The 16,564-nt window shown below is 35.3% G+C and overlaps 1 non-coding gene across 1 annotated transcript; it reads right to left on the reverse strand.

Annotated features, from left to right (window-relative positions):
- Positions 1-4,774: 4,774 nt before the first annotated feature.
- On the reverse strand, positions 4,775-4,848 carry TRNAV-AAC (transfer RNA valine (anticodon AAC)). Its single transcript has one exon. It is a non-coding gene; the product is annotated as a tRNA-Val (tRNA).
- Positions 4,849-16,564: the final 11,716 nt, after the last annotated feature.

Genomic DNA, 16,564 nt, shown 5'->3' on the forward strand with positions numbered 1-16,564 from the left:
ATGAAATTCCTCTCAAACACCTAATCGTCATGCTGACCCTTTTAACATCAATGCCAACGCTAACACAACCACCCATACACCACCAATTGTCCAACAAAATATTCTATATCTCTATAATCTATCTATTTGTGTTATTTAAACGATTATGCAAAAGGTGTTTGGTTATGGAATATGTATATCTGAAAGGTGTTTTTATATGATTTTCTAGTTTATTTTGCATGTGATTTTTTAGAGGGATTACCACTGGGAATTTAAAGAAATATGGATATGAAATTTTTTAAGGGTTATTCATTAATTTTTTATTGGTCCATTAGTTTGGTTATACATTAGATATGTTTCTAAAAGTTGGTTGCTAGATTGATACTCTATTTTCATGGTTTATCTCTTAATTGCACCATATTTTTGTTGATGACCATGAGAAAAGGAAATAATATATTGTAGCCCTTATTTTCCAAGTACATATTTATGAGGTATGAGTTTTTATATCTTAATCCACAAATAATAACTTCACTATATAAATGGTTTTGGAAACCCAAGTTATTGGTTATTTCTAGGTTCATAGGATGAAAGACACTGCCTAGGAAAAATTAATGTGCACTTATCATTTTCCAATGATAATAGTGAGCTCTTAAAACAATGAAGATAACTAGAACAATATCCTCTTGATAGGAAAGCACTGCATATAAATTATGAGTGAAATGAATAACTTACAAGGTGCTCAAGTTGAAGAAGTGAACTTTTTAGAATTGAAAACTATTAGCATTTTATCCCTAGATTAAATTAAAATTTCTAGTGAGAGCAACAACTAGATTTTATGTTTCTTTGGAGGACAAAGAAATCCTAATATTTTAGATAAGATAATTGCATTTTCATGGTTGCCTAGATTTAATAATAGTTGTTGGCTTTCTCTATGAGTTAACATTAAAAACTTGAGCACATAATTTGTGCTATACCTCTAAATTTGATTGGCAATGAATGTTTACAAACTAATTACTTTGTTATTTATTGAAAAGGAAAAATTCCCTAACTATATTTCAACTACTAAAAGGACATTTTCTTAAATTATTCTTCACTCCATGAGACAAAACATTCTCTTCTTTCAGTAAATCATTTTTTTCTTCTTTGGCTTCAACTTTCAAGTTTTACATATATTGTATTTTCTTAACTGAAATTCTTGAATATGAAAAACACAAGGAGGTTGTGTTGGTTTTTGTTGGTGTTAGATGAAATCTCCTCAATAGTGACTGAGTACTCTTAACCATAGGCTTGCCCAAGACCTGTGACAAATAGTGTGTGATGGTGTCTACTTAACCCAGAAAATTCAAAATGCAAATGTGCAAAACAAAAGTAAACAAGAAAGAGAATCGCATGTACCTTATCATGGAAGTTGGCTATCTAATAGTTATAGTGATCAAATTCTTTGAGATCTTGGTTCCATGAATCTCCTCACTTGTTACCTGCACATATAAAACAAAAAGTCTTCAATTCTATGTCCATGTAGACTAAAGTTAGCATTAGGATTATGAAAGCCCAAATACAAACACAAATAACCTCAAGGAAATTATGTTGTTGGTGGGGGGTGGGGGGTGGATGGGCGGGGGGTAAACGTTTCACTATGATACTGGTGTTTACAATACTTGCTCCAAATGTATTCCTTGGTCCTTATCCCTCCTCTCACCACAACTTGATATCAAGGCACACAATATTTTTCAGCTTATTGGAAAGGAAACTTGGGTCCTCCTTCTGACAACATTTTGTTGTATCAAATTTTCTCCCTTTGTCCCATGGAGAGCATTGCTTATATGGAGAGATTTGGAGGAGTGATTAAATGTATCTAAACACTTTTTTGACCATGTTTAATATGGCCCTTATCCATTCACTCTACTAGCCCTAGCCACTTCAACTTTCTTTTGTTGTGTATCTAGAGCATTCAACTCTCCTTGGAAAGCCAACAAGAGCATTGCAACTCTCCCTGCTAGTGTTCTATGTGCATTGAAAAGGAAACACACTAGTTTTTAGGGTTTCCATGGACTTCTTTTTGTATTCTAGCCTCCATTTTTTACGTCTTTCCCTAGTAGACCCAAGGGGATGGCACTTTGAGCTATGGAAGGCCTAGATGGTGACCTTTTGAGTTATAACAGTTGGCCCCAAATTTGTTAGCCCATCTCTCTTTCAGAGTCCCAATGTTGAGGCATAATGTGTAGAAACACTTCCCTGTGTCACTCTAGGCCTTTGAGCTAGGGGGAGTTTGATTTTCCTAAAATTATATGTCATAGTCTATAACCCCAGATAAAATTTTATCTATAGAGCTTCAGATAAATACATTGTAGAGAAAAATGATGCATGAAGAAAAAATATATACATATATATCCTCGAGAAACAACATAATACTTTTTAAATTTTTATTTTAATTATGTAATACTTAATTTGTCCATATAATCCATTGCGAAAAAAGAAAAAAGAAAAACATAAAAAACAACATACTACTTCAATATTGTAAATCAAATAAAAAAGATGAGCATAAATATGATTATTCATTCTTCTAATTGTTTTTTTTTTAACCCAAAAAAAATGCTTTTTTTAAAGACAAAAAATGCTTTTATAAAAAGGATATCATATATTTGATTCATTCATTTTTCTAATTGTTTTTTTTCAAAAGCCCAAAATAATGGTTTTTTTAAGCCCAAAATTTGATTCATTCATTTTTCTAATTTTTTTTTTCAAAAGCCCAAAATAATGGTTTTTTTAAGCCCAAAATAATGCACTTAGGAAAAGGATGAGCATAAATTTGGACAAATGAGCATAAATATGATTCATTCATTCTTCTAATTATTTTTTTTTAAAGCCAAAAAAATGCTTTTTTTTAAAGCCAAAAAAATGCTTTTATAAAAAGGATGATCATAAATTTGATTCATTCATTTTTCTAATTGTTTTTTTCAAAAGCCCAAAATAATGAAAAAAGCCAAGAAAAGAAAATGCTTTTATAAAAAGGATGATCATAAATTTGATTCATTCATTTTTCTAATTGTTTTTTTCAAAAACCCAAAATAATGGTTTTTTTAAGCCCAAAATAATGCACTTAGGAAAAGGATGAGCATAAATTTGGACACTACAATGAGGCATAATGTGTAGAAACACTTCCCTGTGTCACTCTAGGCCTTTGAGCTAGGGTGAGTTTGATTTTCCTAAAATTATATGTCATAGTCTATAACCCCAGATAAAATTTTATCTATAAAGCTTCAGATAAATACATTGTAGAGAAAAATGATGCATGAAGAAAAAATATATACATATATATCCTCGAGAAACAACATAATACTTTTTAAATTTTTGTTTTAATTATGTAATACTTAATTTGTCCATATAATCCATTGCGAAAAAAGAAAAAAAAAAAACATAAAAAACAACATACTACTTCAATATTGTAAATCAAATAAAAAAGATGAGCATAAATATGATTATTCATTCTTCTAATTGTTTTTTTTTAAACCCAAAAAAAATGCTTTTTTTAAAGACAAAAAATGCTTTTATAAAAAGGATATCATATATTTGATTCATTCATTTTTCTAATTGTTTTTTTTCAAAAGCCCAAAATAATGGTTTTTTAAGTCCAAAATTTGATTCATTCATTTTTCTAATTGTTTTTTTTCAAAAGCCCAAAATAATGGTTTTTTTAAGCCCAAAATAATGCACTTAGGAAAAGGATGAGCATAAATTTGGACCAATGAGCATAAATATGATTCATTCATTCTTCTAATTATTTTTTTTTAAAGCCAAAAAAATGCTTTTTTTTTAAAGCCAAAAAAATGCTTTTATAAAAAGGATGATCATAAATTTGATTCATTCATTTTTCTAATTGTTTTTTTCAAAAGCCCAAAATAATGAAAAAAGCCAAGAAAAGAAAATGCTTTTATAAAAAGGATGATCATAAATTTGATTCATTCATTTTTCTAATTGTTTTTTTCAAAAGCCCAAAATAATGGTTTTTTTAAGCCCAAAATTTGATTCATTCATTTTTCTAATTGTTTTTTTTCAAAAGCCCAAAATAATGGTTTTTTTAAGCCCAAAATAATGCACTTAGGAAAAGGATGAGCATAAATTTGGACAAATGAGCATAAATATGATTCATTCATTCTTCTAATTATTTTTTTTTAAAGCCAAAAAAAATGCTTTTATAAAAAGGATGATAATAAATTTGATTCATTCATTTTTCTAATTGTTTTTTTCAAAAGCCCAAAATAATGAAAAAAGCTAAGAAAAAAAAATGCTTTTATAAAAAAGATGATCATAAATTTGATTCATTCATTTTTCTAATTGTTTTTTTCAAAAGCCCAAAATAATGGTTTTTTTAAGCCCAAAATAATGCACTTAGGAAAAGGATGAGCATAAATTTGGACACTACAATGAGGCCTCCACAACTTGGAGCAGGAAACCTCTAGTGTGGCGGACACTACAATGAGGCCTCCACAACTTGGAGCGGGAAACCTCTAGTGTGGCGTCCCCTGGACTTGAACCGGAGACCGTCAGTGTGTTAGACTAACGTGATAACCAACAGTGCAAACAGCATTTGACAAACTTAACTAAATCATCATATACCTGTTGCAGGTCATGTAAAGAAAAGAAAAAAGACAAAAGATATGTAACAGCAGCTACTGCATTCAACAGAAGGAACTTTGTGGCAAATTATTAACCTAACTACATCATCATACCGATTCCAGGTCATGTAACAGAAAAAATATATGTAACGGCAGTTCCAGGCCAAGTAACAGAAACCTGGCGCCGCCCGGACTTGAACCGGAGACCTTCAGTGTGTTAGACTGACGTGATAACCAACTACACCACGGCACCAATTGGTTGATAAAAATAACCCAATATTCAATATTGAAAGGGAGACCAAGCCACGAAAATGAAGAAGCACTGCAATGGCAGCTCATGCGTGAGGAAAACCGACACTGCAGTGGTGCCGGGTGGAATTCAACCGAAGCCCTTCGGTGCGTTTAGACTGATGTGATAACCAACTAATCAGTTACCTATGAAGACACACATAATCTGTATGAGAAATAACGTCAATCACAATGGGCTGATGTTATGGATTATCCTAATGGTGCAAATAATGTTGTTCCTCAATTCTATATCACTAACCTTGAATTTGTTGACATCCTATAAGAACTTAAAAAGGTTTGTTGACATCCTATAAGAACTTAAAAAGGTTTGAAGTAAGTTTGTGGAAATCATGAATATTGAACTCTATCAACTATGATAACCAATATGTTATCAATATGTAAAATAGAATTAGCTACACAAAAGCATGAATAAAACAATTGAAGATGATATTAATGAAAAAAGGGGGTTCAAGTTTGAAAGGGAAAAATATCTCATGACATATGAAATAGAGTTAGCTACACCAAAGCATGAATCAAACCATTGAAGATAATATTAATGATTTTAATAACAAAAAGGGATTATAGTTGGAATAGTAGGATATATCAGTAATGGAAATTATTTTAATTAATCAATTTTGATGTAAAGAAGGGAAGTTAAAACTAATGCAACAAGGGAAATGCAATGGTTGATATCCATAATAATAGAACTTGATGATCAAAAGAGTCTTAGGCAAAAATGATTTGGATTAATTGGTTTCAATGTGAAAAATGATGGTAGAGCCAATACATCAATGAAGTAGGAAATGTGCAATTCTTGAGGCCCACAAGGATGGAATTCAATGGTCAAAATAATTGTTATGAATCCTTCTGGTTGTGAAATATAGTTAGCTAATTCTATTACTTGTCATCAAAGTGTAAAAGATGCTCAATAAGTTTTAATTTTCTTAAAGTCTAGCAAAATGATAATTGGAAGTCATTTCTAAATTCCAATTCTAATTGAGGTTACATTCACAAATGCATAAAAAATCAACTACACAATGCATAACATAAAGGACATGTTTTTCTTTAAAAGTAGCAACAAAAATAAGTGAGGACAGTCCATATCATCCCATGTAACCAAAAATGGAGGGAAAATATCATCTATCTAATGATACACTTCAACATGCCAATTTAGCTGAAGTCATGTGGTGGTCCTCTTGCTTCCTCCATATGCCCTTCTGGGTTCATCTTGTGGTGTTCCATCCTTCCCACATAGCACATATTTCTGCTAAGGATACAATACCACTCAAGGACTACATGCCACGATACTCAATGCAATTTCCTTCTTTCCAACAACATTGGGAGGATCTCTCATTTTTGTTGGTGCTTCTCCAATTGAGATACATAGTAAGCATGTTTTGATATTTTCAACACAATAAGCCCATGACAATTTGCTCATAATGGGGAGGGATGAATTCCTATAAAAAGGAGACATTATAGACCAAAGAAAATTGATTGATGGCACACAATATTAGATTCATGACATTGACTCCCTTAATGTCTAGTGTTGGGTGGAAAGGAGTGAGATGAATTGTTTCTACTAAATTGGAAGTCAATCATGCTAGGGGTAATGATGAGATGGTGAGTGGTGCATTTGATTAAGAATGGGCATGATAATCTCCTTATGATGGATTTGGAATTTTGTACAAATAAAAACAGTGTGTTGGTGTCTAATTGTTTTATTTACTAGGTAGGCATTATTTTTTTATAATATGAAAATTCATGTTTGTAATGCCCTTAACTCCCATCCAAAATTAATAATTGAGTGACTTTATTTACCAGGGTGGCATTATGCTACTATAATAATAATCATTAATATATTTTATAGTGGCTTTATTTACCATTTTAACATTATTATTTTGCAATGAAATCTTGTGCCATGGTGGTATCCTTCGTACATCATTTCATTTTTTTATAGACATCAAAATGGCGTCCATGCCAACGGAGTCATATCAAAGAATGAAGTGGGGGATACATTGGAAACATCGTTTCAAAAAATTTTCTAGTGTGTTTCATCCACCATTCCCACATGCAAACTTTCATCATGTCTGGTTGACAATGCCCTTGCAAAGATTAGAGGAATACGATTTCTAGTTTACTTCATTTTTCTTTCATCCTTGAATTCATTATGTTTTTATTTCCAACATTATTGCACCCAAATATTGTTCTGCCACAATGAAGTTTTCAAATATCTAATAACTCTTTACATCTTGTGTGTGTGTCGATGTCAGCTGAAGAAGATAACCAAGTATGTTTACGATCACATTAAAAGAGAGATGGGCATGCCCTAATTCATGGGAAAGATAGTGTATTTTCATAGTAACTCAAGGATGTTGCTAACAATGTGCTTCATTTTTATCAAAAGTTATATAAGCAATTTGATTTCATAAACTATTTCAAAGATAAGTTAGAGCTGCAATTAAGTGAGTATATATGTTATAGTTATTGTTAGTAATTTAGTCGTTGTTATAAATTTGTCTATATAAATAGAAAGCATTCTAATATATTGTTGAAACATTGTAGGTATGTTTTTACATTGGATCTAGGAACAAGTGCTTCCATTGAGTACCACCATTTTTCTTTCATCCTTGAATTCATTATGTATTTATTTCCAACATTATTGCACCCAAATATTGTTAAGCCACAATGACGTTCTCAAATATCTAATAATTCTTTACATCTCGTGTGTGTGTTGATGTCGGTTGAAGAAACTAACCATATGTTTACGATCACATTAAAAGAGAGATAGGCGTGCCTTAATTCATGGGAAAGATAGTGTATTTTCATAGTAAGTCAAGGATGTTGCTAACGATGTGCTTCATTTTTATCAAAAGTTACATAAGCAATTTGATTTCATAAACTATTTCAAAGATAAGCTAGAGCTGCAATTAAGTGAGTATATATGTCATAGTGATTGTTATTGATTTAGTCATTGTTATAATTTGGTCTATATAAATAGAAATCATTCTAATATATTTTTGAAACATTGTAGGTATGTTTTTACATTGGAGCTAGGCACAAATGCTTCCATTGAGTCCCACCATAATCTCATCAAATATCAATTGCCTAAGGAGGTGAGTGTTCAATCTTAATGCCATCTTATTATATTGTGTCTTCACTAACATGTATGTGTAACATTGATCTCGAGGTGTTGGCAATATTCATATGTTATTGTATTTCCACGATGCCTCTTCCCACATAGTCGATTGGCTTATCAAGAAACTTAGAGTATGAGTGCATTCCTACTATTGGTTTTACTATTCACGTTAGAAATTGGATTTGTTAAATTTATGGTATACCACAATATAAAAATTTCATGGGAATGTGCACTTAACATATGGAATGGTTACTCCCTGATGGGGGTGGATGAATGGCGATAAGAAAGTTTCGAGAAGGGTGCTCACCATCCCACCAACCTCCATATAGATTAAGGCATGGATGGCATGGCACACCTCCACCATGCACAAACATGTGTGACTTAAACATAATTCAATGCACAAGCATGTTAAGTTTCTAATCTGGTTTTCGATGGGGGTCATGAGGCAAAGGGCAAGTCTACGTCTCTTATGGTGGTAGGGACTTTAGCCCTATGCCCTAGCAATTGGCTATGGCTTCTTCCATTATCGAGTTTGGTTGGCTTTAACAGAGTGTGGGGTGAAATATAGGGACGATGAGTGTCCTCGAAGTTGAAGTTTTGGCATTGATGAGGCAATTTCATTTGCAGGGTTACCTCACAGTAAAGACAAGACAGTTCAATCACATACCATCTAATATATCGACATAGGTTTTAATCTGCTTCCTCAACTATAATCAAGCGTGGGAATGGTAGAGCTGGTGGTCTTCCTCTGCGCAACAAACCATCAGTTGAGCTTCTTGTCGAATTCCAAGTCTAAGAACAAGGTAATGTTGTATGCTAACCTGTCCTAGTTTCCATTTACTATTGTTGTTGTTCTTAGTCGGTTTATTTGGTTTTTCTAGCCCTTCCTTAGAAGTATTGAGTGTGTTGGATCTCTGGGTCTAACCTTTGATGTCTAGGTTCTTTTGTCTTTGATTTGGGTTTAGAGATGCAACCTCAAAAGGAATATAGAGGCCATGGTTTGGAGAACTTTTAATGCTTGCAACCCATCCTAGTTTCAAAGTTTTTTACATGTAGTTCAATGCCCACAACCCCAAATGTTAACTAATATAAAACGGTTTGCAAATTATTTTGAAACACTTTTAGGAATACCTCTACTTCTTTTGCACTTTTCAGTTGATATAAAATAAAATAGACAAGCATACACAAAGTTTTGATACAATGATTTTTGGTCTAACTTGACCCTAGAAAAACCCACAAGCGGAAAACCAATATAAGGATCTTTTCATTTTCTCTTTCTTAGGAAATTTACATAACAATAAATGACAACATTTCTACTTATCTCTCCCAAATATATGAGCCATTACCTAGCCACTAATAGTCTAGAAATCTATGTCTCTTACTAGATTGTGTCACTTCATAAATTTGTGCCACAACTAGCTACTATCTCCCTCGAATCGTGTGCTACAAAATTGCCCTTCTTCCTTGAAATTCGAGCCAGTCAACAAAGAAATTTCTCTCAAATTTCAGGCAACCAAATTGGTTGGTCTCCCTCAAATTTCATGTTGAATATTTTCCTAACAACTTGTTCTCAAACCTGAATTTATGTCACAGACTGTGGGATCAATCAATTGTATTTATAATTGTCAAAACCTCCTTGAAAATTGTGGAAACCCTCTTCTCCAACCCTCGAATCTCGTGTTGATAATGAGTGAGAATGGTCTAGGGTTTTGTGCTTACAATCACTACTTGAGTTTCAAACTATTGTTCTTGCTATAGGTCGACTTCCTTGGAAAAAATATCCTCCTTCAAAATCATGCTCCTCTCTGGCTCTCTTTCCTTCACTTCTCCAAATGCACATGAAGAATGAATAACTTCTATCTTTTTCTCCCTATTTAGCTCTCATTAGATAGGAAATCGTAACCATTTTTTATCAAGGGCTGAGATTAGATCTCAACCCTCTAGATCAATGGTGGATATGATTCACTCACTTGAACCCCTTTTCATGTGGTTCCCCTCATTAATGTCTCCTAGTCACTTTATAACTTTATATTTGTACCTTGTACTTTTTCTCCACATAATGTCAACTTTAAAACATAAAGTGACTTTAATATTAGAAAGTACATAGTACTTAAAGTACTTTATAAAGTGACTTTATCATGACTTTAATATAAATCATAAAGTCACATGCTAAAAAGGCGTTTTAAAGTGTTTTTCTATGTAAAAATGCAAATGCACTAGGAAACACCTCCTTGGTACATTTTTCTTGAACATTCCATCTTACTCAGGAAGGTGTTTCTCACCACTCCCATCTTATATCTGAAATACACATGCTTGTGCCTTGGCAATGACTTGGTGAAAATATCTGCAACATGTTCATCAATGGATATATATTGAGGCATCATTGCTCCTCTTTGAACCCAAGTGCTAATGAAGTGATACTTGATCTCTATGTGCTTTGACCAGTCATCAAATACTGGATTTTCTATGAGTTTAATGCAACTCTGATTATCGTAGTGTATCATAGTTGGTCTCAGCCTTTGCCCAAATAAGACACAAATCATCTTTTGAAGCCAAATAGCCTTGCAACTAGCTTTACTAGCTGCAATATACTTAGCTTCTACTAAGCTCAATGCCATTGATCTTTGCTACACCGACACCATTGTCAAACCCAACATAAAACAACATCTAAAATTACTTTTCCAGTCACTAGAACTTCCTGCCCAATCTGAGTCTATACAACATGTCAACCTGACTCCATCTCCATGGACATAGTCCAAACCATAGTACATTGTGCCATGTAGGTACCACAACATATGTTTCGTAGCCACCCAATGCACTCTCCTGGGCTCCATCATAAACTAACTCAATGTGTTGACTGTGAAATAAATATTTGGTCTAGTGTTGACCATATACATTAATGAATCGATCAACTGATGATATAAAGTGGGGTTCACCAACTCAAAATCTCAAGCATGCAACTCCTTCTAGTTGGTGATCATCAGAGTAGCAATAGGCTTGCAATCCTCTATATGAAATATCCTCAGTATGTCCCTTGCATATCTTCCCTAGCCCACAAAGATATGCCCATCCTCCTACCAAACCTCCAACCCCAAAAAGTAATGCATTAGTCCCATATCGGTCTTGCCAAACTCTTAATCAAGGTCCCTCTTGTAGTGTTGGATGAGTCTCTCCTCTTGTAATAAACAAGTCATCCACATACAGAACCAAAATGAGCGGATCATCACCAACCATGATGAAGTATAGGTTCAGATCCACATCACTTTTCTAGAAACCCATCTGGTAGAAGTAGGCATCAATCCTCTTGTACCATGCTCCAGGTGCTTGTTTCAGTCCATATAAGGCTTTCTTAAGCCTACACACATGAGAATCTCTCCCATGCACCTCAAAGCTATGTGGCTACTCAATCTACACCACCTCATGTATGACCCCATTGAGAAAGGTAGTATTCACATCCATCTAGTGAATCTTCCAACCCATCTTAGATGGTATAGATATCACTGCTCTAATAAAGGTATAACGAGCAATTAGTAAAAGCATCTCCTCATAGTCAACTCCCTCTACCTGTGATAACCACAAAACAAGCTTTGAACTTCTCCATGCTGCCATGTGGGACATGTTTGATCTTATAGAGCCACAAAGAAGTCACCACTGACTTCCCCTCAAGTCTCAACACTACCTCCCACACATCATTCTTCATGATGGAGGCATACTCGTCCACCATGGCATCCCTCCAAATCTTCTGACTAGCAGCCTCCTCATAGCCACTTGGCTCAGTCTCCACAACATCTGCCACATATCCACGCAACCTCTCTAGTGGTCTACTCTCTCTCACTGACCACTTGGGTTTCCCCACTGTCTCATGTGCTTCTTTCAATGTCTCTCGAAGCCATTTTGGCTTCCTCTTCCCTATAGTGGCCTCCTCTACTGGTATGGGAAAATCCTTCACTAGAGCCTCTTCGCCTGGTGGGGAATCCCCTATTATGGTCTATGAGAAACATGTACTTTGAGATCTTGTGCCTAGTGATCCTGGACTCTAAGAACCTATCACCCCAAAACTAAGTGATCCTCGTGATCCTAGTGTACCATGTAAAGATCCTAATACCTGTGGTGTGGTCCCCTACTAAGGAGCTTGTTGCTCTACCCAATCAACCTTCTAAGACCTCCTCAAGGCCCCTTCCTCCTCAAATCTCACATCCCACCTCAGGACAACTTTCCTCGTCACATGGATGTATATATGGTAGGCCTCACTGGTCTCATTGTAACCCACAAAGGTACTCTTATATATAGTGGTTTCTATCTTCACCCTCTTCTCCTCAAGGATGTGTGAATATGTAAGGCACTCAAAAATCTTGATGTGTCCAATTTCAGGCTTCTTCCCAGAAGAAGCCTCCTCATAAGTCTTACTCCCCAAGACTCTATGGGGACTCCTATTTTGCAAGTATAGTGTAGTTTTGCATGCCTCGACCCATAAAAAGAAAGGTAGCCTTTGTTCATGCAACATAGCTCTAGTTGCACCCACTATGGCCCTATTATTCCTCTCCACCACCCCATTCTACTGGGGGTTATAAGGCACTATGTACTCCCTCCTAATTCTAACACTCCTACTAAACTATTTCATCTCCTTGGAGGTATACTCGCCCCTGTTATTTGATCTCAACACCTTGATCTTCTTCCCCGTCTGGTTCTCCACAAGAGCCTTAAACTCTTGGAACCTCTTGAAGACCCGATCCTTGGTCTTCACAAAGAAAATCTAGGTCTTTCTGGAGTATTCATCAATGAAAGTAACATAGTACTTGTGTCCACCCAATGATACATGAGACATAAAACCACACACATAAGAGTGTACCAAGTCTAGGGTACCTGCTACCCTACTATCACTACTTAAGAAAGATGTCTTGGTGTACTTTCCCAAATCACACTCCCTGGACACATCATGATGCTCAATGTTGAACTTAGGTAATCCTGAAACCATCTCCCTTTGCATCCTGAAGGATCTGTGGTGTAAGTCAGCCATCCTCATGTACCATATCTCACACAACTCACTATTGTTGGTATATGCCACTAAGGCTTCAGTAAGTTGAAACATAAACCTATAAAGTCTCTCACTATGAACTACAATCACTCTAATAGACTTGATGCTAGAACCCCCGCGATAGATAAGCACCTATCCTCCTCGGAACACCACTACATACCCCTGTCCTCAATACTGGAGACTGAAATCAAGTTCTTCCTCAACCCTAGAACATAAAAAAAATTCGTCACTTTCAAAGGAGGTGATGACTCCCGATGAAAGGAAACCCACTCCTGCTAGTCTAACCTTGGAGTTATCTCCAAGCACAACCTCCAAAATCATCATGTGTGACACTCATGAAGTTCTCTCTAACTCTAGTCATATGGCAGGAAGCTCCACTATATACAATCCACACACTAGAAGACACGACACTAGTGTTGCGACTCACCACTAAAACAATCTTTGTGTCAAATCTGGAGGTGAACTCATCCACCTCTACCAAAGTTGCAACACACTTCTTCTTACCCTTCTTTTTGGAACATTGAACAACGTAGTGACCCAACTTACAACAAGAAAAACATTTCACTTTTCTCATGTCCTTCTCCTTGGCCTTTTACTTCCCCTTCTGCTGCTTGGCCCCAGTAGAAGACCCCTTATTGGCCTTCTTGTTTCCCTTAACAACGAGGGCAACACTATCCTCCTCATCTACCCCACCACGATGACTTCTACTCTTGGAACTCCTCATTTTCTCCTTCTAGATGAAATCATTCCACATCCTCCTCTAGTCTAGAAAATTCTATTTGGTCACAATGCCATATATAAATCCATCCCACTACTTAGAAAAACCATCTAGTGGTGTCCTGACCAACTGATCCTTAGGGATAACCTCTCCCACTACAACCAACTCATCTCTCCCTTATGTGATCTTGGTGAGGTATAAGTTCATTGTGTCAGTCTTGGTCATCTTGGTGTTTCTTAACTTCTAACACAACACCATCTTCCTATTCTCATTGGAGCTCTAGTGAAGTGTGACAAGGGAATCCCACATCTCGTAGGAAAACTTCATCCCTGTCACATGAGGGAATAAATGGTCTTTAATAACATTGAGAATGATTCTCCTTGCCTTCACATTCTTCTTGTTGAAGTCAACCAACTGAGCTAGATCAATGGGAGGTTGCATTGGACTCTCCACGATATCCCACACCTTATATTCCTCAAGTTGTAGCATCATTATCTCGTTCTAGGGGCCAAATTTTTCAACCCCGCATCCTGTCTTCCACCCTCGAATCAATTGCCATTTAACTTCCACGACCAACACAAATTTTCAAATCTGAATATCAACAACTAGCCTCCCTCTCAACCACAATCCTTTGGTATATGTAGGAAAGTTTTAATTCACAGTTCATTGTCTTATAGCAAAAGGTTTCTTGTTGTAGGTTTTATTTTCAGTGAAGTTTTCCCTATAGGTTCATATGATTCGATACCATGTAGAAATTATAATGTCTACAACCTATCCTAGTTTCAAAGGATTTTGCATGCAATTTAATGGCCACAAACCCAAATGCTAGATGATATAAATTGTTTCCAAATTATTTGGAAACACTTTCAGGACTACTTATACTTCTTTTGCACTTTTTAGTTGATAAAAAAAAATAGATAAGCATACACAAATTTTTGACACAATGATTTTTGGTCTAACTCGTTGGAAAATACGATAGCCACGGTCGGTATTTTCATCTTGAAAAGGAAATGGAAATTTTAATTTTTAAAATTGCCTCCAAAATTTATCAAGTCGGCTAGGCCCCTAAGAGGCACCCATTCAATGCCACTTGAAGGCTATATAGAGGAGATCAGTGCTCGTCATTTGGACAAATCAATTTTTGTCTCATGCATCTCTGATTCAACGAAATTACAAGAGGGTCGAAATTTCAGGAGGAGGTCGAAATTCTAGGGAGGCCTGAAATTTTAGGGACTTGGATTTGGACATGACACTTCATCATAATTTTGGTTGCTAGTTTGGCTATTATTTTGTTGTTGCTATTTATGATGTATAGATGAATGTGGAAACTCTCTCGCTCTCTCATAAGGAAGAACCTTTTTGGGTTTTCCCTTTATGGGTTTTTCCCTGGTTATGTGCCTAATTTATGTGTCTCTGGTCTCTTTGTTTCATGGTTACTTTACTACTCTTTGATGTTTATTAGTTGATGTTTTTCTTCTGTATAATTGCCTAAATGATATTGAATTTAATGCTATGTGAAACTAATGTTTAAATTGATCATTGAAGTAGTTATCATGTGAAGAAAAACTTAATTCTAGTAGGTGCCCTAGAAAATCAACATAACTTGACCTTGGAAAAAACAATAAGGGGGAAACCAATATAAGGAGATTTTTATTTGCTCTTTCTTACGAAATTCACACAACAATAAATGACAACATTTATACTTATCTCTCCCATATATTCGAGCCAATGTCTAGCCACTGACAGTCTAGAAATTTATGCCTCTACCAGACTGTATCACTTCAAAAAATTGTGCCACAGCGAGCTATTGTCTCCCTCGAATCGCGTGCTACAAAATTGCTCTTGTTCCTTGAAATTCAAGCTAGTCAACCCATAAATTTCTCTCAAATTTCAGTCAACTAAACTAGTTGGTCTTCCTTCAATTTCGTGTTGAATATCTGCCTAATAACTTAATCTTAGCCTTGAATTTATTGTTACAAATTGTGGGCTTGATAGACTGCATTTATAACAGTCAAAACCTCTTTGAAAACTGCGTAGGCCCTCTTCTCCATCCCTCGAAACTCACATTGATAATGAGTGAGAATGGTCTAGGTTTTTGTGCTTGCAATCACTGCTTTAGGTTTGAACTGTTGCTCTTGTTATAGGTCAACTTCCTTAGAAAAAAATATCCTTCTGCAAACTCATGCTCCTCTCAAGCTCTCTTTCCTTCACTTCTTCAATTGCACATGAAGAATGAATAACTTCTACCTTTCTCTCCCTATTTAGCTCTCATTAGATAGGAAACCCTAACCCTTTTTTACCAAGGGTTGGGATTAGATCTCAACCCTCTAGATCAATGGTGGAGATCATTCTCTAACTTGACCCCCTTTTTCATGTGGTTCCCCTCATTAATGACTCCTAGTCACTTTATAACTTTATATTTGTACCTTGTACTTTTTCTCCGCATAAAGTGGCTTTAATATTAGAAAGTACATAGTACTTAAAGTACTTTATAAAGTGACTTTATCATGACTTTAATATAACTCATAAAGTCACATGCTAAAAAGGTGTTTTAAAGTGTTTTCCTAGGCAAAAAGGCAAATGCACTAGGAAACACCTCCTTGGTACTTTTTCTTCAACATGGTTTTTGTGGAAGCCTCTTCACCTTGGTTGTCGTCTTGGGGATTCTATTTTTATCACTTATCATATGTGGGTATCCAATTATCTAATTTATTTTGGACTTGGTCCTATTGTATTTCATTGTTAGGCTAGGATTGTTGTTGTTCTAGAGTGGGTTGGTTTTCTAGTTGGAG

Source organism: Pinus tabuliformis, chromosome 5_1, assembly GCF_031772625.1.
Source record: "Pinus tabuliformis cultivar Carrire ecotype Pingquan chromosome 5_1, CPIR1, whole genome shotgun sequence".
Taxonomy (NCBI): domain Eukaryota; kingdom Viridiplantae; phylum Streptophyta; class Pinopsida; order Pinales; family Pinaceae; genus Pinus; species Pinus tabuliformis.